This window comes from Podarcis bocagei (genome assembly GCF_964188305.1).
Source record: "Podarcis bocagei genome assembly, chromosome: 6".
Lineage (NCBI taxonomy): Eukaryota > Metazoa > Chordata > Lepidosauria > Squamata > Lacertidae > Podarcis > Podarcis bocagei.
In genome coordinates this window covers 33,195,465-33,222,971 of record NC_138130.1, presented here as the reverse complement: position 1 = coordinate 33,222,971, position 27,507 = coordinate 33,195,465, and the positions used below count along the sequence as shown (strand labels likewise).

The 27,507-nt window shown below is 44.2% G+C and overlaps 1 long non-coding RNA gene across 1 annotated transcript; it reads left to right on the top strand.

Moving 5' to 3' along the window:
• The first annotated feature begins 14,100 nt into the window (after nucleotides 1-14,100).
• LOC308588903 lies at nucleotides 14,101-20,897 on the top strand. Its single transcript, XR_014008975.1, has 3 exons — nucleotides 14,101-14,256; nucleotides 16,934-17,025; nucleotides 20,723-20,897. It is a non-coding gene; the product is annotated as an uncharacterized lncRNA (long non-coding RNA).
• Nucleotides 20,898-27,507: the final 6,610 nt, after the last annotated feature.

The following is a 27,507-nucleotide window of genomic DNA, read 5'->3' as shown; positions in this document are numbered from 1 at the left end:
GGCGCTTCAAGGAAATAATAGCGACGTGAAGGTCCAGGCCATTAGGGATAATTTGTGTGTTCCCATGAGCAGGGTTCTGAGCATCAGGACAGCTGGGAGAAGCAGAGGCGCTGACCCTATGGGGCACCTTTTAAGTACGGTACATTGTTTTGCTTTCATGAACATCAGAATGGCAGGAAGAAATATTTTAATTAACCTATCCCTCGGCTTGCTGGCTCGATGCGCGGTCTTCCTCCCCCCTTTGAAGCAAGGAGCTTTATCCCCAGGCAAGACCTCACCATCCTGCGCGCCCCCCTTCCCTGCCACTTCCCCTGCCTCCACGCCAGCTCTCCCAGCTGTGGTTGAGTCGGAAAAATCCACCTTGACAGACAACCAGTCTCTCTCAAGAGAATCTCTCCCCCTCTACCCAGCCGGCCTGCCAAACCAGGGCTTTTCAGAATGTGTATGTATCGATTCCATCATTCACACTCTAGAAGTAATTGCTCCCTCTGAGCATGTTTATAGATCCATACAAGCTCCTGGTTCCTTGCAGGATGTCACAACAGCTCAAGATCAAGGGAAGAGGGTTTTCTAGAACACAGAGGCGCTAGTACGGAGAGAGTTCTCTTTCAGGAAATAGAGCAATCTCCTGGAATCACACAAGCCAGAGACTTCTTTGAAATGCAGGCGGTTCATAAAGGCTTACCAGTAAGTGAACTGCTTGCTGTAGGGTGATGCAGAGTATACAATGTAGACTCATCAGAATGCCTTTAGTCACTGGCCACGAGCCAAGCGTACTTGCACACAGCAGTGGGTTGCGCCTGCACTGACAGCTGTGGGCATCAAATGGTTTGCTCAGCACTATGGTGGTTAGCCATGGGAGGGGATGGAGTTCTTGCCGTTGTGTTCTCCTGCCATGCCCCACAACAGTTTATTAGATTTCTGAATGACTCCCAGGTCCAAAATTCTTGCAGATCCCTGGCTATGCGTCATTTGCCCAGACTAAAGGCTGGCGACCCTAATCAGGAACCATTGAAGCATCAGTGGCAAACTGTCATGTATGGATAAAATGGCATGGAAATGGCTGGTGCAGTCATCATTTAGCAGCTAGAAACCAAAGGCTGTGAAACAAATAGTGATGCAGCAGATCAAAGCACTGGGGCAAGAGTATACTTTTCAAAATGCATTAAAAACACACTAAAAAACCGTTTTAACACTTGTTAAAGTGTAGTTGTTGTTTTTACCTTAGTGATCCATCATAGGCCAGGAAAACATTGCACATCTGTGTCAGTTGGAATAGCATCATCCCAGAGATATTCAAAACCACCCCGCAACCTAACTATGGCTTGGCAGGGCGAATTTCCTCTTTGCTTGACTTCCTCAGCAATAAATTAAGGTTGGACCTCTAATGAAAATAAATGGATCCCGAGTTTCCTAACAAGTCACAGAGACAGCAGGAGACCTAATAGCAAATAAAGCATCACATTTATGGCTTCATAAAGCAGAAAAACAGTCACTATGTTATTGGCTCGGTGGATGTTTGCATGTTCTCTCCATAGCTAATCAATGGCTAATTGGTGAGACTTTGATGCTCAGGTAGCAAAGCAGAGCAACAGGTGTGTCTCATATTTGCCTGGTAGGCCAGGAGTGGGGAAAGAGCCATATTCCCCCTTTTAGGGAAACCTTTTGAGGTCCACATGCCGGTGGACCAGCAGGCCAAAATGAGTATGGCAATGGATGCAACTCTTAATTTTGTATAGTTGGTTACATCCCAGCCAGGCAAAAGTCAGAGGTTTCTACCAACACATCTTTCCATCCTTCCAATGACACATTCTAGTTAAGTCGAAGCACTCAAAGTGGGTATGGGTTGAGGAAGCCTGTTTAGCCTGAGAGTGTCTCAAGGGCCAAAGAGAGAGGTCTTGGGGGCCACATTTGATCCCTGGATATGACCGACCTCTGCAGTATGTACCGTAAATTTCGCTCCAAAACACGCACTTTTTTGCTCCGAGAAAGTAAGGGAAAATGCCTGTGCGTGTTAAGGAGCGAATGCACGGATCAGAGCCATGGCTGCCGTCAGTCAGGCAAAGTGGGAGCCACTTACACGCTCTACGAGGCTCTCACTTTGCTTTCTTTAAAGCGACCTGGAGCCAGGAAGGAGGGAGGGAAGGAGAGCCATAGAAGCAAAGCCGGCAGCAGCCGCTTACACGGGAGGGAGAGACGCTAGCAAAGGTCTGCGCGCTCTCTAAACAGAGCAATGAGGCTGCAGAGAGACGGCAGGAAAGATAAAATTTAAGCAACGAGCAGCAAAATAAAACCAACCTCGAGCTCTGAGCCAGCGCAGTGAAAACCAGGAAGTAAAAAAAAAGGCTGGGGAGGGCATGAGGGAGAGGGGAAAACTTCGCAAATCCCCCGCGTCTCAGCTGATCGGCTGGGATGGAGCAGCTTGTTTTCAGGCAGGATAGATTTGAGCAATGTCTGGGTCCTAGTGCCCCTACCGCTTTTTTGTGCTCCATTCTATTGCTGCTGGTGGCTGCTTATCATTCAGGCTGCAAGGAGGAGCACTTTTACACAGCTAATGGCGAATCCCCTGGAATCCAAGTCCTCCTCACTTGCTCAAATCTATTCCGCCTCAAAACAAGGAGCGGAAGGAAAAGGCTGCAAACTGTTAAATGGAAAAAAAAAAACCCAGGCACAGGGCAAATACCTTAAATATACCTTTAAAGCAACAGTGCTCTTTCCCTCCCTCCTCCCCGCGGAAAAGCTCCTTGTCCCTTGAGTTCTTTTCCTTCCCTCCCCACTTAAAACGTGGTTACAAAGCACGGATCCACATGGATCCTCGGGATTTTTGCATTGGGCTACCCCAAACTCACTGTCAGATCACATGTCTGTGGCCACAGCATGAACCATAAAAATCATACATCCACTGTTTCATTTAGAATATTTTTTCCTCGTTTTCCTCCTCTAAAAACTACATGCGTGTTATGGTCAGATGCGTGTTATAGAGCGAAAAATACGGTAAGTGTTTACAAAAATAACAAAAATATCATATGTGGGTGTCAATGAGTGGGGGTGACCACCACTGAAGTCCTGGTTATGTCTGGGGGAAATCTAGATGTATGGTAACCCCACCAGAAGAGGTCCTTTTCAGCCATGGCACCTTTCTGTGGAATAGAGAGATACCGTATTTTTCGCTCCATTGGACGCACCCGACCATAGGGCGCATCTAGTTTTTAGAGGAGGAAAACAAGGGAAAAATATTCTGAATCAAATGTTGTATAAACTACTGTATTTAATAAACAACCGGTATATCAGAATCACATTACAGCCATGTAAAGTGAACAGCAGTCAACAATGGCATTAAGAACCATCATCACTGTCATTAACAAATGAAGAGAGACTTTAAGGTTTGAGTACTCTTCTAGTCTTCTGTGAACCCCAAGAACTCATCACTGCTAAAGTCAGAATTTATGAAGCTCAGTTGCGCACAGTCACTGACATCACTTTCTTCGCTATCTTCATGTAAAATACCATCTTCGTATCCATCCAAAGCATTGCTAATGCAACATTTTTTCCTCTCAATCCTCTTCCTCCCCTCTCTCAGTGAACAGCCTGCCAGCTGCTCACAAACATTCCCTTTACTTGAATTACAGTCAAGAAACAGCCAAGCAGAGCTTCTCAGCTTTCCTTTTCCCCACTTTTTTCTCCCCCCCCCAAGCAGAACAGTCCCCTTTTCCAGCCTCCTCCTCTCCATCCCTTTCACCCAAACTCCTCAGGTGACGTCTACAATTTCTCCCCTTCACTGCTCCCCCTCCTTTGCCCTCTACCATGACTCTCCACTCACGGCAACCTATGGTACCTCCTCTCTCTTCACCCAGCTTCTTGGTCCCCCTCCTCTCCGTCCTCTTCCTCCCCTCTCTCAGTGAACAGCCTTCCAGCTGCTGCAAACATTGAGGGGAAGGCAGGCTGCTGGCAGAGCAGCACCCCCCGCCCCCATTCAGCAGCCCAGGAGTGCGGGGCATGGGCGCACAGCCCTCCCCTTGCTCCAAAGCTTCCTGGGGCTGCAGAGGGAAGCCGAGGCTGCCGGCAGGGGAGCGCAGCTCCACCACCACTACCAAAGACCAGTCCAAGAGTGTGCCGCACTCCGGCAATTTGGCTCAAGGGACCACACATTCGCTCCATAGGACGCACAGACATTTCCCCTTACTTTTTAAGAGTAAAAAAGTGCGTCCAATGGTGCGAAAAATACGGTAAGTCTGGCATCAAACCTGATAACTTTTCAGTCTCAGGGAAGACCCTTTTTTGTTGCCTAAGCTTCCCAACAAGTCATCTAAACAGGTTTTAATTAATCTGCTATTTTTATCCCTTTTGCTTCTTTACTGCTGATATCAATCCCCCCCCCCCAATATTTTGCAGTGGATATTGTTTTTATGGTTCTTGAGTGGTTTTATAAACCAGTGGACATTGTATAAATGTTTCCAATGAATAAATAAACATGAGTTCCAACAATAAAGTATGGCAATAATTTTGCTTGACATTATTCTGAACTTGCAAAATAGGTGAGATAAGCCTTACGATAAAACTTTGGCATTCCTTTTTTTAATCAATCCTGGCCATCATTTTAAAAACAGATAGAATCATAGAGTTGGAAGGGATCTCGAGGGTCATCTAGTCCAACCCTCTGCAATGCAGAAATCTCAGCTAAAGCATCCATGTTTCTAGTGCACATGTTTGAGGAGGAAAACCACAGCAGGTTCTGCTAAAACAGAGAAGGTGAACCAATGGCCTGCCAGATGTTGCTGGACTCAACTCCCGTCAGTCCCAGCAAGCAAGGTCAATAATTAGGGATGACAGAAGTTGTAGTTCAACAATGTCCAACAGCCGCAAGTTTCCCATTTTTGTACTTAAAATCCAAAAGCAAAACAGAAGAGCAGGAAAGGGTAAATCAGCTGCTTACTGCTTTTCATCAAGCAATTTATGCCCCATTGATGTTCTGGAGCAATAGTCATGCAATAATCTGCAGTCTGCATCCCGTCTATTCTCCATATGGGAGAGGGAATGGATCTGCTGCAAATAGAGTATTTTCTTTATGGGATCAGGGAGAGAAGGATCAGATCAGATTAGACAGACTTGTCACATGATCTACAGTCATCCAAAAAATAATTTAGTTTTTAAAAGAACACAGAAAGAGAAAAGGGTTCTGCTGTTCGCTCCCTTGGTGAGGGTGAGGCTGCTCTATAAATATGTTCCCCATTGAGGAAAGAATTCTCATCTCCTCAGCGCGGAGAGCGTTTTGACAAAAGTGCGGAAAAGACATTTGGACCTTTTTAGTTTAGAAGAAAAATGACAGATGGAAAGAAAATGACACAGCAACACAGTTTGGAAGCTTATGAAATTATGAATAATGTGAAGCATATGGAATTTCTCTGTCTTGAAATGCTCATTAAAAATCAGGGTCATGCCAGGCAACTAGAGGGCACTGGCAATAGGCTCTGGACCATGCATAGGCAAACTCAGCCCTCCAGATGTTTGGGGACTACAACTCCCATTATCCCTAGCTAACAGGACCAGTGTTCATGGATGATGGGAGTTGTAGGCCCAAAACATTTGGAGGGCCGAGTTTGCCTATGCCTGCTCTGGACTGAGTAAAGAGAAGTTTCCTTTCTACAGCATTGAATTCACAATGACAGCAGTCCTGGGCTGTAAGTCCTGCTGAACTCATGGGGTCTTCTGGGTAGACATTCTGTGTATAGGGCTGTGCCGCTAGGGTATTTGCTGCCACATAAAGGGGTGGTAGCAATCCGTGGCAGTGTCCAGTCTTTTCTTTTTTAAGTTGTTTAATCGTGTCCGACTCTTCGTGACCCCATGGACCAGAGCACACCAGGCACTCCTGTCTTCCACTGCCTCTTGCAGTTTGGTCAAACTCATGCTGGTAGCTTCGAGAACACTGTCCAACCATCTCATCCTCTGCTGTCCCCTTCGCCTTGTGCCCTCAATCTTTCCCAACATCAGGGTCTTTTCCAGGGAGTCTTCTCTTCTCATGAGGTAGCCAAAGTACTGGAGCCTCAGCTTCAGGATCTGTCCTTCCAGTGAGCACTCAGGCTGATCTCCTTAAGAATGGATAGTTTTTATCTTCTTGCAGTCCATGGGACTCTCAAGAGTCTCCTCCAGCACCATAATTCAAAAGCATCAATTCTTCGGCGATCAGCCTTTTTTAAGCCATCAGCCAAAATAGCATGAGTAAAGTGAAACCTGCATGCTGCAAGACAGTATACCTTTGGATTCTGGTGGCAAGCAACAGATCCAGCATGTGAATTTGTTTGGTTATGACAAAGGTTCAAAACCTGGAGACAAATTCAACTAACCCGGCATGCTAAAGGAAGCCAGTCCAAAGGCTCCAACTAGTGCAATAGAAGCATAGAACTCTACAAATCCAACTGTACAATTCTATGATTTTATGATTCCTCCCCTGAGTGGGTTGTAGGTTGTGCTATGAAAAGAGTTGCAAAATGTAGTACGTAGTGATCTTTGCAGATTGTGATAACTACACCAGCTGACAGATGCCCCTGTCTACTTTTCCTGTGTGATCTGCACTAATCTCCAAAGTCAAGACCTGGCAGAACCTATTTAATTAGCACTTTTGCAGTTTCCCCTCCGCTATAGATACAAATTTCATTGCAGTTGCTGCACGAGACGCAGTTCAATCTACAGCAATGTATGCTGTTTTGTTTTGGGGGGCAAGGAAGAAATTCTCAATATGGCTTCAATAATTGTGCTCATTTCCAATGGCATTTGCTGAACTAAAGACCACAAGGCAAGTGGCATTTATCACACTCCGCTATAATGAAAACAAAACAAATGGGGCACTGCTGCGACGGTCTATCTGGCAAGGATTTTGAGTGCTTTCACAACATCTACCACCGGCACTAACACTTCTATAATATCGCTGTTTGGGAAGAAAAATGGGGACCAAAATGAATAGCAGCTGAATAAGATTTCGCAGATTTGCATGGAAGGAATCCCATCACGATTACAGGAAATACATTGGGGCAGGATCTATAAACCCATGGGAGTACCACATAACTGCATGCATGGCTAGTGTCCATGCTTGTTCATAACTCCTCCACATGAAGTTGTGCATGACAGTCAGCATGTACGATTACCCAGCTCTGCCTCCCATTGATGTAACAGATTTGCACAGGGTTTTAAACACAAGAGGCCACTTCTGTTTGTGAGGTTTTGCACAGGGTTAGACATGCATTTCCAGATTTTGAATTTGGCCTCCTCCCCCTTACCACCATCACCAGACTGCCTTGTAATTCTGTCTCTAATTCCATAATTTACTTCTCCTAGGGCGAATCTACACTTGTGGTTTTTAACGTTAAGGAATGGTTAAGAAATGCTTTTCATAGTGTATTTGGACACATGACACCCTACTTTTAACATTCACAATGTGTTATTAAAATGACACCAGGGGGTGCAGCAGAGCAACAAGCAACAGCATTTTGATTGGGGGGGCAAAGGTAAGATACAGTTTAATTTATAAATATGCCCTGTGATGTTTTAGAACAGTGGTTTAGAACCTGTGGGTCCCCAGATGTTGTTGGACTACAACTCCCATCTTCCCTGAGCTCTGGCCTTGCTAGCTAGGAGTGATGGGAGTTTAGTTCAACAACATCTGGGGACCCACAGGTTGAGAAAGGCTGTTTTAGAATGATAGATCTAATATCATTCTAATAACGTTAAAAATGTCAGTGTAGATCTAGCCCTAATTATTGGGTTTTCTGTTCCTCTTGAATCACAGCAATATGATCCAAAGAGTCCATTGGTCACAGCTTCACGACACAAAAAGATACAGTGGCCAACTTGAAACAAAGTTCAGTCTTGTAGGAAGGTAAGTTTCTGCCTTAGCCAGCTCATGGGTCTACCTAGCTCAGTATTGTCTACGCTAGCAGGCAGTGACTCTCAGTTCTACCTGGACATATCAGGGATTGAACCTGAGACCTTCTGCATGAAGGGGCATGGAAGACCAAGCAGGTAACCAAACAATCAGTACATTCATCATCCCATGGTGCCATCACACACTGACAGCAGAAATGAGCAAATCAGTCTTTTCTGCTCCATGTCACCTCTTGGATGTGTCCACCCACAGTTTGGGTTGCCAGTTTCTGTATTATTCCACTTCTGTTGGTCTTGAATACATACCTATTAATGTATTTCCATTCAACATGTGCTTAAAGAACTTATATTGATATATTTTCTTTTGAATTGAGTACATCTTCAAGTATGAAAGACGGTAGATAGTGAAGTTCCAATCTGCACATTTAGAAGGTGCAGATAAATATATTTTTATGGAGTTCAGAAAGATCAGATTCCTCAGGCATTTCTAGTTGAGAAGGCTTGTTCATGGAACTCACTGTTCAATTGCAGTTGAATCCTCTGCAATGGATAGTGGTAAAAACCATTCGCTTTGAGCTCACAGCACATACATGCATCACTCTTCCTTTAATGTTTGGTGTGTGTTTGAAATGTGTCTTCTCTTCAGACTTCAGCCAGTGTGGTGTAGTTGTTAAGAGCGGTGGACTTGTAATCTGGTGAACTGGGTTCGCTTCCCCACTCCTCCACATGCAGCTGCTGGGTGACCTTGGGCTAGTCACATTTCTCTGAAGTCTCTCAGCCCCACTCACCTCACAGAGTGTTTGTTGTGGGGGAGGAAGGCAAAGGAGATTGTTAGCTGCTTTGAGACTCCTTAAGGGGAGTGAAAGGCGGGATATCAAATCCAAACTCTTATTCTTATTCTTTTCTTGGAAATTCTTGGAAATATTTTCTTGGCTATGTTCAGTCTAAAAGGGTCATAAATGCCTGAACATGTGTTGACGGCAGCAGACAATGGCATGTGGAAAAGCCTATCAGAGAAGAGAAGGCAGTGGCTTGCAACATCATAAGGTAAAGGTAAAGAGACCCCTGACCCTTAGGTCCAGTCGTGACCGACTCTGGGGTTGCAGCGCTCATCTCGCTTTATTGGCTGAGGGAGCCGGCGTACAGCTTCCGGGTCATGTGGCCAGCATGACTAAGCCGCTTCTGGCGAACCAGAGCAGCGCAAGGAAACACCGTTTACCTTCCCGCCGAAGTGGTACCTATTTATCTACTTGCACTTTGATGTGCTTTCGAACTGCTAGGTTGGCAGGAACAGGGACCGAGCAATGGGAGCTCACCCCGTCATGGGGATTTGAACCGCTGACCTTCTGATCGGCAAGTCCTAGGCTCTGTGGTTTAACCCACAGCGCCACCCGCATCCCTTAGTGCAACACCATAATACACATCATAATGTCGTAATGCCACATGATGCACAACACATTCCCAAGCTACACCTGCTGTTCATGCACAAAAATTGTATATACCAGATCTAGAAATGATGGAGAACTGATGGAGATATAACTACTACTCTTAAGAGACCTGGCATGTTTGACTCAACTTTCCCTGCTAACCAAAGCTTCCCACTCTCCCTGGCTGGGTTTTTCCATCAATCCTGAGTGTAAGACTGATGTGGGCCGCCACAGCAGCCCTGTGGGAGCCCCTCCCCAGTCATCCATAGGTGCTATTAGAAGTGTGAGCTGAGTGACCAGCGGGGCTAGGGGAAAGAAAGATGGAGAGAGTGGGTGAGAGTGGCAGGGATGGATGGAGGGACAGAGGGAGGGAAATGAACCAACAAAGGAGGAGGAGGAAGGAAGAGAGGCTGAGCAGAGCTGACCTGCCCCCGATGGCTGTGGAAGAAGTCATTGCAGGAGCATGAAAGGTGACGAAAAGCAAACATTTTGAGTTTCTGGTCCATGTTCTCTCCTGGCTTCAGAGGCGCTGGCACAGGTCCTTCCCAAGGGCATAAGGAATTGGGGGGCGGGCAGGCAATACAGCTTCTTGCCAAGGGTGCAAGGGAGCCTCTGTACCATGGGTAGGCAAACTAAGACCCAGGGGCCGGATCCAGGCCAATCGCCTTCTAAATCCGGCCCACAGATGGTCCGGGAATCAGCGTGTTTTTACATGAGTAGAATGTGTCCTTTTATTTGAAATGCATCTCTGGGTTATTTGTGGGGCCTGCCTGGTGTTTTTACATGAATAGAATATGTGCTTTTATTTAAAATGCATCTCTGGGTTATTTGTGGGGCATAGGAATTCATTCTCTCCCCCCCCAAAAAAAATATTGTCCGCCCCCCCCCCCACAAGGTCTGAGGGACAGTGGACCAGCCCCCTGCTGAAAAAGTTTGCTGACTCCTGCTCTGTACGCCTATGTATGGTTCAGTCTGCAGAAAAGGTCAATGCAACCTGGTTGTCCCTGCCCACACCTTCCCAGTCCAAATCCAGCAAGAAGAGCAGGGAAGACATTCAAATGGTGGTGATGACATTTAGATTCCTTACTCATTCACTTTTCACATTAAGGTCAAAGGGCAGGTTACAATTATCTACCTATAGAAGAACCTATAGAAGAGATGAGGTGGAGCGGCTGACAGAGTGGTGCAGAGCTAACAACTTGCTCATAAATACAAGGAAGACAAAGGAGCTTGTGGTGGACTTCAGGAGACAGAAGAGCAACGTCCAGCCACTTTTGATTGATGGGGTCTGTGTGGAGAGGGTAACAACGTTCAGATTTTTGGGCATTGAATTACAAGAGGATCTGTCCTGGAGTGTCAACACAAGGGGGCTTGTGAAGAAGGCGCAGCAGAGACTGTACTTTTTGAGAATACTAAGGAAAAACCATCTTCTGCAGAAACTGCTGCTTGCCTTCTATCACTGTGCCATTGAGAGCGTGCTCACTTATGGCTTATGTGTGTGGTACGGAAGCTGTACTACCCAGGACAGGATGGGGTTGTGCAGGGTTGTTAAGGCAGCAGAGAGCATTGTTGGCTGCCCACTCTCCACCTTAGAGCAGATTTATGCCACAAGGTGCCATAGGAAGGCACTGGACATAGTAAAAGATCCATCGCATCCTGGTCACCGTCTCTTCGAGCTCTTGCCATCAGGACGGAGATACAAGACGATGAAGACAAGAACGAGCCATCTTAAGAACAGCTTCTTCTCCAGAGCGATCTCAGCCCTGAATGGGAAGCCTGGACTTTGAAAGTTATCTAATCTCCCTTGCTGTATTATACTGTATTGTTTAATTAGTGTTTTTATGGAGCAGTCAAGTAATTTCGTTGTCCCCGAAGGGGGCAATGACAATAAAGATATTATTATTATTATTATTATTATTATTATTATTATTATTATTATTATTATTATTAAATTAAGTGCTGGGGTTCCTCAGCACTGCTCCCCACACACTCAACAGACCGGAGTTTAGCGCCTTCTAATGTTGTTTGAGGGCCCATCCCTCCAAAAGGAGGCTTTGAGGATTAACGTATTAAGGCATCTTGGATAAAGGCAATGCCATGCACATTTCAGTGAAACCACTAGTTGTCAAGTGCAGCATTGTCTGTCTATAACAAGATGATAGATGTCGAGTTAAATCTTCCACAGATGCTAAAAAGCAATGATGAGGAACCGGAAAATCATACATCTTCTCAAAGCTCAATTTACCGAGTGACAGCTTTTTAAATGCTTGTGTTTTCCCCCCGCCACACACACACACACACACACACACACACACACACACACACCATGTGCACTTGGAGCCGACACCTAAGAGTCTATTAAAGGGCATTTTTCCTTACACAACTGGGGAAGTTTACAAACAGGCTTAAACAGATTCAGAATGAGCTGGCCCAGAAAATTCAATTGTTGCATTTGAGAAAAGAAAAATGCTTTTCCTTGGCAGATGAAACTGATTGACTGTATGGGACTGGCAGAATGACTGGCAGAATCCGTGACCAGGGAGAAGAGTCGGCAGAAGAAGACTGGAAAAAATTTAAGGACTATCTACAAAAATATTGTAAAATTAAGGAATGTTGAATGATGTTGGATTCAACTTAAGGGGTTTCAAGCTGTAATTGTGATAAAATGACTTTCTTTTTGTAAGTAAGAATTTAAAGCTACAACAATTTAAGAGGTTGAGATAAGGATTTGCTGTATAAACAACTCAAACTGGGTATACAAGAAGGGGAGGTACGAGGAGGTCGGGGAGATAAGTTACAAGAAAATAAGTTGTGAAACTTATGTGTTTTTAATATTTTTATGTTTGTTTTTTCTTTTTGTTTGTTAAAAATTGGAAACTTTAATAAATATATTTTAAAAAAATGCTTTTCCTATTGATTGGAAGGAGTGTGGACAGGAGAAACAAAATGGAGATGTAATAGGATACTGATGCTGCAACAACTCCTCCCTCACTTTTGGAAGCCTGTTTTCAGGCTGAAAATCAGGGGCGGGGGCATTTTTCATGATTTTTCAGAGAATGGGGGGAAACAAAGTATATAGGAAGATGCCTCAAACCATCATTGATCCATCTAGTTCAGCACTGTCTTACAGTGTTTCCCAAACTTGGGTCTCCAGCTGTTTTTGGACTACAATTCCCATCATCCTTGACCACTGGTCCTGCTAGCTAGGGATGATGGGTCTGTAGACCCTAGTTTGAGAAACCCTGGGTGCTTTAATCTGTCTATCTGACCTCCTCCTTACTGCCCAGCTTTTGGTGAGCTTGTCAAACAAAATTGGCGATAAGGGATAGCCTTGATTCTGTCAAAATGTTGGTTGTTGCTGCCGTTTCTCAAAATTAACACAATTGATTCTGGCACAATAAGAATTCAACAAACCAGTAACAGCTCCGTTTGTGTGTGTGTGTGTATTAAAAAAAAACACAATTTCCAAGCTCATTTATTCTCCTGAGTTGCACTTGTAAATGAATTTGGAATGAGCGAAGAGTGAAAAGCAGAGTGAGAAAGTCTCAGAGTCCCCCTCGCTCGCTGTTTTTCACAGGGAGGCTAACAATGCAATCCTATATATATTGAATAAGAAATATCTTGAGTTCGACAGGACTTTCCCCCAGGGAAATGAATATAGGATTGCAGCCGAGGACTTGTTTATTTTAAGAAAACCTTTTCCGTTTCATTGGCATATCTTAATTACTAGTTTGGCCTTTTCACAATGATCCCTTTTACGCTGACTTTCCTCTGTGCTTGTTCTTATCTAACGTTTCAAGGAATGTGATTATGTCAGCTTTTATTTATAAATCTGGTTGGATGTAAAAGATAGAGTTGCCAACTGACCACCTCCTCCAAAAAAAAAAAAAGGTAAATTGACGTGCTCCTATCCTTCTTACAGTGATTCCTTATGCAGAAATGGGAGGGCAAAGCTATTCATCTGCCCAATGGTGCAAATCTCCCTTTAAAGCAGCAGCTGCAAGAACATCCTAGTGGTGCAGCGATAAAACTGCCAGCACATTTGCGAAGCTAAGCAGGGCCCAGCCTGGTTTCAAATTGGATGGGGGACTTCATGTTGAGATTCCTGTGTTGCAAGGGGTTGGACTAGATGACTCGTGGGATCCTTTCCAACTCTACCATTCTACGATTCTAGTTGTACTGAGCAGCAGGCAGAGAGCTGTTTGATAGTGAGTCAATAGGTTCATCCATCTATTCATAATGGGAGCATTATGCATTTGATCCCTAAACTCCCTTATGAGGCAACCTGTTCTGTGGCTGAGCAGCATTAGGAAGAATTTTCTGGGGATATGAGCAAGGACAGATTGGGTAATATGGTGCCCTGAGTGAGGACATTTTTTTTTTTTTGTCTCCCTCATATTTCTTATTTTCACAATAATTCTTTTTTTAATTTTTTATTTTATTTTGCCCCCACTCACCTCGGTGCCCTGTGCGGGGGAACTGCCTAAATCCAGCACTGACTATGAGCTGTTTATAGTGGTACAAACTGCCTCAGATTATGAGGGACTTGTTTTTCAATCACCTCTCAGGGATACTGGCCACATCTACAACATGCATTTAAAGCACTCATACTACTTCAGCAGTGTTACGGAAAAATCTAGGTGTGAGGCTGCTCAGTCACCCAGCTCATCAGGCTCCCTGCGGAAAAAAGGAAGGATTCCTGCCACCAATCGGAGCAAATAGCTGTAGACCAAAGTTTATAGCGCAATAGGTTCAAAGAGGAAATTTGAACCCCGAGGATGGGGTGACAAATACTTTTAAAACTTTCCCACCATATCCCAGAATACAGTTCGTACAGCATCATTGCTACATCACTGACATGTCACAAAAGGGGAGGGGTTAACCTTGGCAAGCATGTCCAGACAAGTCCTTGGTACAAGATTAGGATAAGCAGACATGGCAGGGCAAGACTCAGGTATAAGATTAGCATAGACAAATATGTCTTAAGTACCCACCACCCAAAAGTCCAATAGAACTTCCTTTGCATGTCTGGAGCCTGAGGCCAGTCAGGTGATGAGATTTGGCTTCCCTTGGCTAACAATGAGCCCAGCAATTGTCACCTCTGGGAACTTCCTGGAGTCCATTTTCAAGGGGAAAATAGCTTTGGAATGGAGGAAACTGGCAAAGGAGATGATTTTATATTATTTTTAAAGCTAGGTAACTTCCCTGAGCTGTCAAGTTGAAAGGATACATTCAGGCATAATATTTGTGACATTTAACTTTAAAGATGTGCCCACCCCCCATAATTTCCGTAACAGCAGCCATGGCATTCCAACTCACAAAGAACCCTGAGAACTAGGGATAGTTAAGGGTTCTGGGAACAGCAGCTCTCAGCATAATTTGGGGGGAAAGCGTGGCTGTTAAAGTGACACATATGTCCTTTAAATGTAATTGTGAGGAAGTGACAGCTCTCGCTCCAGATTTCCTGCCCTAGATGATGACGGAGGTCCTTTTCAACTCTGATATCTATGATTTTTCAACCTGGAACAAAACAAAGAACTCAAACCTTGCTGCTGGTATCTGTCTGGTATCTCAAGAGACAATGGAGTATGCCTCTGGGGGTGAAGTCAAATCACTGTGTTCGCAGCACAGAAGTGACTTCCCTGGGGAGCAAACAGGGGCGAAGGAAGGGGAACCAGCACCTGATTCGGGTTGGGGCAAACCGCCGCTGGTGCATGTGCGTGCACCGTACATACTGCGCATGCATGGCACCGCTATGTAGAGAGCATGTGTACGTGCCGCTACATACGGCGCATGTGTGTGCAATGTATGTAGGGCACATGTGCAGCACTGTACGTAGCGCTGCCGCGCATGTGCCACCTGGCAGTTTGCCGATGCCGCCGCTCGAGTGCTGTATGGATGATGGCAGATGGTACAGCCACAAGCAGAGGATCCTCCACAAGTGGCTGTGGCGGGCCGATGGCAGTGGCAGTGGGGCGAGCCCCCCGCAGCGTGCCTTCTTGTCACCCCCCCATCAGAGATGGCACCTGGGTCGGCCCGCCCCACCGTCCCCCCTTCCTCCGCCACTGGGTGCAAGCCTGGGCTGCGTGCATGGAGGTTGTGGGTTGTCCAGACCGTTATCCTTCAAACGCCCCCTTTCTTTGCCTTCCTGATGTGGTCCAAAGGAAAGCAGAGCAATATATGTGGCACCAGCTTGGCACCCAAACCCTAATGTTGTGAATATGTAACCATTTGGCCAGGACAGCAAGATTCTCTCTTCCTCCTCCTTCTTTTGGTATTTGTACCCCTCCCCACTCCTAAAACCTTGCTCGGAGGCCCAGTCCGCATTTATTTCCAAACCCCATAAGATGGGGGGGGAGCACTTAAACTGAAAATATGCTTTACTTTGTGGCCTAATTCACTCCTTTCCTGTTACTTCTCCTTTTCCTCCCTGTCTCTTGAGTGCATTTGAAAAGCTGGGGGGGGGAATTAAACTCAAAATAAGTTTCCCTTTGCTTTAATTCATGCTTTAGAATTATCTTTAGTTACCTTGCTTTTTTAACTCCATTTCTCTTCCTCATCTGTACATTTTAGGAGGGCTGGTAGAGGAAAACACTTTTAACAAGTGATGCTTTGGGGCAAAATTTGTATTCATTTGCTTCCCGTATTTGGGCACTGTGTTTCCATCACTTGTAAATCATAGAAAGCGACTTCTGGTAAATAAAAACCACGAGACGTGCACATTAGTGCCTTCATTTAAGAAAGAGCAGCTCATCAGAAAAAAAAAACCCTTACTGGATGATCTGCAGGTATTTGAAATGGAAAAGAGGAGAATGTCACATTTAGGGAACCCATAGGGAGAATTTGCCTGAATAGTCTTATGTTAGCATTCATTGTCAAGAGCACAGAAGGGAGCTTGAACCAATAAGCACTCTGCTTATTGGTTTATTGTCAGTTGCAGTGCTTATGTTGCATTTCAGTGGAAGCTATTTCCAAACAGCTGGGGGATGGGGGAGAAATTTGGCTCCGTTCTAATTTAAAGGCAATCCTACTTTTTGAAACAATACAAGAACTGATGCACCGTTATCCTTCAAAGTTCACACTTCCCAGAGCCTTCCACCATGAGGGGCAGCTGCCAGCCTGACCCACACAGTGGCTTTGTCCCATGAGTTAAGGGATAAGGGGTGATAGGTTGTCATGGAATTCTACTCAACATTGATCCAGAGCAGAACTCTAATATATAGTTAGCAGAGTAAAATCACATTGCAGGATTCCCAATGAACAGACCAGAGGCAATTACTATTTCATCCAGCAGAGCTTTACTGCTACTGAAGGCAAATGAGCATAATGGTCACAAATACAATACATTCAGGATTGGCACTGTCCATAAGAAATCCAGTTGCAGCAGACGTAACTTAAACTTACAATAACTTACAATAAGTCTAAACTTAAACACTAAGCATACTATGTACAGAACACCACACCAGAAGGAAAAGAGAAAGTGAAAACCAGGCCCCTTCTGGCCTGTATTTATAATCAGCATGACCTTGACAGAAAAAGATAAGAGAACCAGTTTAAGCCAGCTGTATTCAGCTTCTCGGAAGGAATAACCCAAACATCATGAACCTTCTGCTTGTTTCTATCACACACAGAAGCTTCCAGAACCCTATTGAATTAAGTAGAATGGGAAAGATCTCTACACATCAAATCAATACTTTCTGCACAAAGAAATGCAAACTGACAGGTAAGGGGTGAAGGAATCAGACCTGTGGGTGGAATTTGGCCTACTCGAATAGGCAGAAACTGAACATCAAGCAGGAACATCAGTGTTCAGATGGGTTGCTGAAGGGCCCCTGATTCCATTTGCCTCCCTATCCCTCCTCACAAATCTGATTGAGGAGAGTGTCTGACAAATGGGGCGCTGAATTGAAAAGCCCCCCCTATTGCTTGCAGGTGGTGGGTAAACCTGGAGGAAAGCAGTGGATGACCTTGGGGGTTTCAGATTTCAGCCACGCCCCATGCAGTGCTAAAATTTGGTGCCCATCCACCACTCACATTCCATTGTAAATCATACTTGCAGCACCCCTGGTGGCACCCCAGAGGCTCCATGCCCAGGGCGACTGAACTGGTCATGCTCCCCTAAATCAGCCTCTGAGGAGGGACTTTTCTGTGGTGGCCCTCCATTTGCCCAACACTCTCCCCAGCCACATTTGTGAGTAAGGATTGGCATCCTTAATCTACCCATCCAATGCTGTTCTCCTAGCTTTTGAGAGACCAAAACGGGCAATGTGCATTCAGAACCATGTTGGGTTTGCATTGCATTGGACACATTCAGCCATCCATGGACCTCAGCAGTCATGGTGAAGGCCTGGCCAGGACGAAGGCCTCTTAAATACCTGCTGGGATTGACAAGGCACCTGACCCTCACCTGAATCTCATAGCTCTCCTGACGAGTGATTTGGTCTGCAGCCACAGTGTGGAAATAAAGGATGAGATTGCCCACCAGATACCAGGCACTCTACTATTCAAATTAGGACCCAATGTTTTTGTTACAACCCCCTTCTCAATTAAGTAATCCATTTTAATCTAGAATTTAAATTCTCAAAACTTTCTTATTTGTTAATTTGAGCAAGTAAACTACTGCTCTCACTTCATCACAAACAGTACTTCTACCTGCAACACACTTGAGCAAACCTGCTCTTCCTTTCACAGATATTTTCTTGCCATTTGCAATTGTAGCTGCCTCTGATTAGTTATCATTTAACTCTTTGGGGAAATAATTAGCATCACACCTCATGTGCATGGAAGTTGCCAAACCAATTAACCAACTAGAAGGATTACTGTTAATAGCACCAGTTTTCCTATAACTTGATATTGCTGGATAGTTCTGATGAACTGCCAAAGCATTTTTAGTTTGCTTTCTGTTGCCACCCTGGAACTTTTCTTTATCAGTCCCACTTTGTTTTGTATGATTCCTTGCAAATGAAGGAAAACAACTTTTCTGCCTGTACATGTTGATAATATAATTTTGGTTACTGAGAACAAACAAGATTGGGTGCAGGCCTGGCCAGGACATGGACATCCTGACTGTGACAGAGGTGACCTGTGTGCTTGCTTGCTTGATTAACAGCTTTGGGAACTTCAAGGTCTCTGCTCTCCCTTCTTATGGTTCCAGTTACAGATAGGTAGCCGTGTTGGTCTGCCATAGTCAAAATAAAAATAAAAAATCCTTCCTTCTTATGGTGTTTTTACTGGACCTGGAGACTCCAAAAGAGAGCATTCCATGTCAAGAAGGAGGGCAAGTTGGCATCCTATCAAATAACAGGGCAGGAGCCACACAGAGCAGGGCCTTTTCACTGGTTGTGCCCATTGTATGCATTGCTCTTCCCAGAGCTCTCTTTTGGCCTGTATTTTGGAGCTTTATAATTTAGGAAGACTTTGGAAGAACTGGTTGACAAGCCTTGTTAGTCGCTGATGTATGAGTGGATTTTATTTGCTGCTATTCTGGGCTTCTGGTGCACCAGGGTTTACACCAGCATAATAGAGTTGGCCAGGATGCCAGAAGGGGTGCAATTTACGAGCTTTCTCCATTATCTGCACAGCAGGGGGTGTTCAGTCAACAGTGCAAAGGCTGAGCTGAAGCATTCTCTGCTGGTTACCTGCTTTCAGCAATAGGGGTCGCTGTTTGGTAGTACCCAATTGGTTAGCTGTCAGATTCTAGAGCTCCCTATTGGTGGCTCTTAGGTAATTCACAAAATACATAGTCCATTCATAAAACAAAGTGTTCATTCATAAAGCAGTAACATAAATCTCCATTGCTACATATTGGGTGTATATTTCAGCGGTTGAACATACAGGTTTATGGCCATGCTGTAGTGTAGTGCTTATGCTACTGTGAATAAAAGGTGGCTGGGCCCATTGTCTCAGGGTTGGGGGTGGAGAGGTGACAAAACTGATTTCCAACAAGCCCCCCCCCTTTTATTTCCATAACAAGTCCTTGATTCTGTACTTTGAATAGTGACACCAGGGACCTAGAAGGTGCAGGGCTTGTCAGTCCAACCCCTGCACAGTCTCATCAGGGCTGACCTTAAGGCAATTGGAGCAATTTAGCCAAATTGGGCCCCGCTTGCTGTTCCTAAGGCCCGCCCCCCCGCACCAGGGCAATCTAGATGGATTTTATTTGTATCTCTAAGATTTTGCAGACTTTGGCTGTGAACTGGGGCCCTACTAAAAAAAAAAAAATTCAAGTTGCGCCCCACTGCTTCAAATTGGGCCCCACTAAAAGGTGTATGAAAAAATGGCCGGTTAATAGGTGAGAATCTAAAGCTATAAAATATTAGGTTAAAGGATTAAGACAAAAACAAAGAAGGAAAGGAATTGCTGAATTAACCAATTGAACTGGAATACAAAAAAGGGAGGTGAGAGGAGGTCAGGGAAGCAAGGAAATGAAATGTAAGATACGGAAGGATTACCGTATTTTTTGCACCATAACAGTCACTTTTTTCCTCCTAAAAAGTAAGGGGAAATGTCTGTGCGTGTTATGGAGGGAATGCCTACGGGTGGCATGCCTACGGATTTTCCTCCTCTAAAAACTATGTGCGTGTTATGGTCGGGTGCGTGTTATAGAGCGAAAAATACGGTAATCTGTTTTTAAGTGTTTTTTTCTAACTTTTTTTTCTATATTTTGTATTTTGTATGTTTTTTTCTTCTTTTTTCTATATTTTCCCTTGTTTCTTTTATTTTTAACTATGTAATTTTTTGTTTCTGAAATTTTAATAAATATCATTAAAAAAAACAAAAAACAAATTGGGCCCCACTAGCTAGCCCTGAGTCTCATAGTTGCTGGGCCTGAGTTGTGCTGCCCTTACATGAAGTCTTGGGTTTGCAATTTTGGGAGAGGGGAGACTGTGGCACTGGGGAGAGGGCAGGCTGGTGAGGCCCACTAGATTTAGAGGCCCAAGTTGCCCTGCCCTCGCATGAAGTCTTGGGTTTGCAATTTTGGGAGAGGGGAGGTTGTCTGCTGGGGAGCGGGCAGGCTGGTGAGGCCTCCTAGATTTAGAGGCCCTAGGCTTCAGCCTACTTAGCCTATACATAAATCCAGCACTGGCTTCAGTTGACTATGGAAGCCTGAAAAGACTTGGGAAACCCAGCTTTAAATACCACTGCCCCTTGCATGGCCACTGCTACCTCCGAAGGTTACATTAACAGTGCAGCCACACTCTTTCTGCCCCAAACAGCCAGCCAACTCATTACAAGATGGCAAAGCCAATATTTCCATTTACAACACATGGTACCTTTAAGGCCATTTCCCTGCCAACTTCCAGAGGTGCTGCCTATGTTGCTTGGTATTCGCAGCCTTCCAATGAGTGAGTGTGAAAATATGACACCTTGAAGAAAATGAAGAATAGCTCTGTAAAGATTTGCAATGTTTCCCCCCCTAGGAGAACATGCTTCGGAATACCTCTGCTGTGGTATGGCTAAAGTTCAGCTCCTTCATTTTTATGGGTACCCGATAATTGGAAGAAAAATGACCCCCGATGAAAACCAAACGGCCCAACATTTACATTCATAAACCTGAGTGAATATCAATTACATTATCAAATATTACACAAAACATTCTTCTAACTCTCCCAGTGTCATTTGCTGTATAAATTGGCCTATTACAGATCTGCAGACTCTGAGATACTATCAGGGCCCTTCATTAAGGTGCCATGACTGAAATGTGGAAGCTGTCACTGGGCAGAAAATGATGGCACATGGGCACCATAAATCACAATTTAACCCATAATAGCCTTCAGCTGGGGCCCTCGCTGTGTCATTCGTTTCATTTCTGAAGACATTTAGTGCCATTTATGCTAAGAAGTTTGCACACTCAGGTTTATTAGGATGGACCTAGCAAACAAGGTGGTGGGGAATCCCTGTTCCCTGCTGACCTCGCCATCCCGATAAGGAACAACCATTCATATAAAAAGCTATCTCCTTTCCCCTTGAAAGTCAACCAAACTGATTCCCACAATGCAAATGAGTTTTTCGTAATGGATATTGCAGATGGTGGCTGAGGAGAAAATCGATTCTCTCCATTTGCCAGACTGCTTCTGACTATTACCTGCGCCCCACAACCTGACATTTTTTTTTTAACCCACAACATTTCTCTCAAATGGGGATTCAAGTGGCCCCACAGGTGTCCTGGAAAAAACAGGACATCCCGTTTTACCTCATGAGAGAATGGCAGCCATTTTGTGTGACATGATCTCACGTGACTCCGCACCACAATTCCCCCCCCCAAAGCACTTTTTGTAGGGCCGCAGTCTCATGCAGTGCTCCAAAACACACATTTTGGGGCACCATGACCCCCAAATGCACTTGGGGGAGGGAATTGCTGCACAAAATTGTGGGACATCACAGTGTCCAAAATGGCCACCATTCTCTCACAAGAGAAAATGGAAATGTGGCATCCAGGAAGCTAGCACCCCAGTTTTTGCCTTCAAGGTGTTGGAGGGTATGTATATCTAGGTGCACCATTACAGTGGTACCTCGGGTTAAGAATTTAATTTGTTCTGGAGGTCCATTCTTAACCTGAAACTGTTCTTAACCTGAGGTACCACTTTAGCTAATGGGGCCTCCTGCTGCCACCGCAGGATTTCTGTTCTCATCCTGAAGCAAAGTTCTTAACCCAAAGTACTATTTCTGGGTTAGCGGAGTCTGTAACCTGAAACGTCTGTAACCTGAAGTATCTGTAACCCGAGGTACCACTGTATTACACAATACCCAAATGAGTGAACTCTTAAGCATCCAACAAATAATACTGTCATATGTGCCTACTATTGTTTGTTGGCTTTAGGTGGCTCCCACTTTAGTGGTTTTGTTGTCTTGACATAGCTCATTCTCCCCCCCCCCCCTTCTTCTTCGCCACATATCTTTCCTGTTTACTAAGCTGTACAGTAGCACCTACCATTGCTCCAAATGGCAGCTTTTGCAGCATGACAAATACCTGGTGTGATGGATGTATTGTACGGACTAAGCAGTTTTCATCTGGTTGCCTCCAAGGGACACCAAGAAAAGTTTGTGGTGGGGTCATGGCAAGCTGCCAGTGGTCTGAAACATCACAGCCATATTTCAGCATCTCTGTGAAGTCTCTATTGCCTTATAAGCAACAAGCCACGTGCTGCATTTGACCTTCGAATAACCCTGAGGAATTTTACAAATACCCCTGAGGAATTTTGCAAGGAATTCTTGAGGCCCCACAACTGTTATCGGGGTTTTTTCCCAGAGATTCTTAAAATGTTTCAATAAAATGTCTGTGTGCATGTGTGTAGATAGATAGATAGATGATAGATAGATAGATAGATAGATAGATAGATAGATAGCTATAGATCTATCTATCTATCATCTATCTGTATCTATCTATCTATCTATCTATCTATCTATCTATCATCTATCATCTATCTATCTATCATCTATCTATCATCTATCTATCTATCATCTATCTATCTATCTATCTATCTATCTATCTATCTAATCTATCATCTATCTATCTAAGGTTACTTCTACCTTAAATCAAGCATATCTTTCCCAACACCACCATTTTCCAAGGCACATCATGGTATTGTTATTAAAAGTCCACTTCCAGGTCAGGTTAAGAGGCCCTCATCCTCCATTTTTTAAAAACTAGCTTTCATTCACAAGAAAGTAAGTAGCCAGCATTGTGTATCCCAGTCCTATACCAGGTCAACCAAAAGCCTTCCCAGCAGATAATTTCAGTTCTGTCTTAAATAAGAAAAAGTGCATGGATTGGGGAAATGATCATCACCTCTAGTGGTCAGGGTTAATAGAAGCCTGTATTATGATGTATCATGTATTATGTATCATGATGACTGCAGATTCTGGGTTTCTTTTCATACAAAGACTGGATCTCCCATCACTCCTAGAAAGCTCAGCAGGTGCCCATATTCATATCTTACTAGCTCATGAGATACCCATACCAAAGACCTGGGAACAGACAACACCATCCTTAGCAGAAACAGATTCCTCTCAATAATTCCAGTCAGACTTCTCACTTCAAACTGACGTAGCTTTTCTTAGATTTCTCAGTTAAGCAATCAGCACAGCAGTGATCAATAATTACGTGCATTTGCTGCCTGTCTGGCAAAACCAGAATGCATCCCTGAGGGACTCTGGGGGAAGTATTCTAAAGTAAATGATGGTGCTACAAGACCATTAACTGACAGAATGCATGCGGTTAATTGATGACAAGGAGCCGTTTAGTTACTGGAAGCATCCCTCCCAAGCTCAGCTTGGTGCAATGTGCAAAGGAGACTTCATAACTTACGGCACTGGCAATTTAAGAAACACCCACTGCAAGAATACATAAGTGTGTGTGTGTGTGTGTGTGTATTGCTTTGAGACTGGCAACATTCCCCCCCCCCCCTGTCAGAGTGGGAGACCTGCAGTTACTCACAAAGGTTTGATTGTAAGCATTTCAGCATGAAAATGTTTGGTGAAATTTAGTTAGGGTTAGCGAAGCACATTTGTTTTCAAGTGTGTGTGCATGCAAACACAACATTTAACACCTTCACAAGAACTGAAGGTGTTCTCTGTGTGAGTTTCTTCACAGGAACAAAATGTGCTCTTCTTTTTTTTACTGTACTGTTGCTAGTTCTGCCCAGAGCAGAGTCTTAAATACCACAGTGGAAGCAACTCCTCGGTTTGGATTTGGGTTTTTTGTTTGGTAATTTTCTTTTAAACTTTTAAGAAATCTGTAAATTTCCCCCTGCTGAAGTGCAACGCACTGAAGATCAAAACATCTTCAAAGCCCCTTTCTTAAATAATTGATGCTATATTGCAAATACTGCTCAAATTATCTCCAGAATTAAAACAAACATTGAGATTTTTCAAAGCCGCATTGAAGCTTTCGCCCAAATTCTCTTAACTAGTGGTTATGTAAAGAAAGAAAAGAGATTGAAAGTTGGATGAGGAAATGAAATTCAGCATATACAAAAGGAAACAGGGGAAACAGATCTTGTGAATGAGTCTTCTCAAAGCCAGAAGCCTCCAGATGACTGTGGCAGCTCTCTGCTCTGACAGCTACTACAGTCACCAAAGGATAGCTCCCTTCACTGGCACACTCTCAATCAGTGTTCTGTTTTTCTCTGTTGCAAGAAGCCCGATGCTGCTGGAAAGTGGGGGTGTGAGTGAATAAATCCTCTATTAAGTCAATTGTGTTGTTTTTACAACTCTCAGAATACAAGAATGAAAATTCTAAAATCTGGATTACTTATGCTTGACCAAACTCAAAAGCTTGCATGCTATTGTGTGTTATTTTAGTCGGCCTAATAAAGGTATTGCCCTAATTTGGATTTGGGATTTTTTTCTTTGGGGACATGATGGCTACCTTAAGCTTTTAATAATGCTAACGTAGCCATTTGATTCGGACGTCACCTTCAGTCACCTTGCAGAACTGAGCGTATGTGGTGGCAAGTGAATTTAAGCAGTAAAGTCTTGGGTTCTATATACGTTTTTTAAAGAGTAAGTCCCATTGAATTCAGAGGTGTAAAAGCTTAGACTCTAAATATTTCACATGAGTAAAGAAGAAACACCCTCTGTAGCTACCAGTTTCTTTCCTAGAACCAGCATATTGCATTGTTTATTTCTAAGATGAGGCTGTTAGGACCTCTGTTTGTACTTTTTCATTCAAAGTGGAGCAGAATTTATTAGATTCACTAGTTTCTTTGGACTGCTCTATAGGGAAAAAAACTGCTTTAAAAGCACAGATACATGCAGTATGTGCATGTATATGCACACAGAGAGAGTGACGGTCTTGAGGAAAAGTCATGGCATTCCAATAACTGGATTAACATTTATCTCTGGGCATTTCCGAAAACCTAGTTAATGGGATAAACTATACCTTTCATCATCACAGACGACCTAAATTGTGTACCATTAGGCTTAATGTCTGATTAAGAAGCATGTGCCTATTTATCTATCATTGGCTCACGACGCTTCAAAATTCTCAGCACTGCAAATATGATTTTGGTGGCGAGCAATCATAATCTGCATATATATATATATAAAAAACAATTTCACTAAAACAGTTTCATTACCTATCTTTATCCCTTTCTGCTTCCCTGATACAACCCTTATAAATCATGAGGCAACCCGAGTAAATTATTGGCCTGTTTAATCAAAGATTAGAAGGGAAATTAATTCCATCTACCTCCCCTTGAAGATATCTCCAGGTCAACAATTTATGAAACTAAAGCGATTAACTAGATGATGAGGGAACTCTGCCAGAAACTGTGCATGACTGCTCCAGTGGGATCTCTAAATACCATTAATACTTTTTTCAATAAAAGTAAATCTCTTTTCATTATTGCCAAACATGGTGGGGTGGGTGGGGTGGGATCTTGTGAGCCTGGTAGCAGAAAGACTGTAACTTGGAGAGCTATGGAGCTCAGATGTAGGCATTGAATGGACACAGAAGTTGAAGCTTCAGGCTTCTATGGGGCATTAGAGACCTCCGTTGTGAAGCTTGTTACCCTTTCCAGAATGCCAGAATTTTAATTCTATCAATTAGAAGCTAAATTTTAATTCTATCAATAAGGAATGAAGAGTTAAGTGTCAGATCGCACTAATCATCCCGACTTGTGAGCTGATATATGGTATATACACACATATGTGTGTGTGTGTGTGTGCGCGCGCGCATGCACACACACACACACACACACAAACACACAATCAGTGGTACCTTGGGTTAAGAATTTACCGTATTTTTCGCTCTATAACACGCACTCGACCATAACACGCACATAGTTTTTAGAGGAGGAAAATCTGTAGGCATGCCACCCGTAGGCATTCCCTCCATAACACGCACAGACATTTCCCCTTACTTTTTAGGAGGAAAAAAGTGAGTGTTATGGTGCAAAAAATACGGTAATTTGTTCTGGAGGTCCGTTCTTAACCTGAAACTGTTCTTAACCTGAAGCACCACTTTAGCTAATGGGGCCTCCCGCTGCCGCTGCGCTGCCGCTGCACGATTTCTCTTCCCACCCAGAAGCAAAGTTCTTAACCCGAGGTAATATTTCTGGGTTAGCGGAGTCTGTAACCTGAAGCGTATGTAACCCAAGGCACCACTGTAGTCATTTCTAAGACTTGTGCCAAGGGTTCCTTGCAAATATGCAGTAACTCCTACTGCTGCCTTGATTTTGGCAATCACAGGTTTATTAAGGGGTGGGCAATACAGGGGGAGAGGTAGGTAAAAAGGTGAAGGACCCCTGAACGGTTAAGTCCGGTCAAAGGCGACTACGGGTTTGCGGTGCTCATCTCACTTCAGGCCGAGGAAGCCAGTGTTCTTCCACAAACAGCTTTCCAGGTCATGTGACCAGCATGACTAAACTGCTTCTGGCACAATGGAACACCATGACAGAAATAAGAGTGCACTGAAACTCCGTTTACCTTCCCGCCACAGTGGTACCTATTTATCTACTTGCACTGGTATGCTTCTGAACTGCTAGGTTGGCAGGAACTGGGTCAGAGCAACGGGAGCTCACGTCGTTGTGGGGATTTAAACCGCCAACCTTCCAACCAACAAACCCAAAAGGCTCAATGGTTTAGACCACAGCGCCACCAGCTCCATGAACGCAACCTGGAATCAGTGCATGAGTGAACAGAGACCAAGGACCAGTTTTCAAAGGCTATGTATTAATTAAATTCTCAATCTTACAGCAGATTCTTGCATGCTCTGCAGAGTTATAGTTTTCAAAAGAGAGTTGTGCTGCCTGACTAGATGGCCGGTCTAGCAGCACAGAGGGATGATGGAGCAAGACTATCATGGGAGCCTCATGCTGCTTCTTGGTGCACTGCAGAGGACTTTGCCGCCAAAATGTGTCTGCCTCCAGGTTTCTTGCCCTCTCTGCTCTTATTACACATAGGTGCCAACTCCCTGGGGCCCTGCGTGCCCGAGCACCCACAAAATTCCAGCCGGGCACCCACAAATTTCAGTACCTGCATGGCACCCACAGCCCCTTTCTGCTTACATCTCTCCATGATCCCCGTGATCTGAAATCATGAAAGGTAGGTGGCTAAGAATTACAACGCTAATGTTAGAAAAGAGCTTAATTTGATGTTTTCCACAGTATTCCATGAACCCGAGAAGCTCTCGAGAAGGACATTTATTTGAAGTGGCACATCGCATGTCAAGAGTGACACAGCATCAGCATCTGCGTTGAAT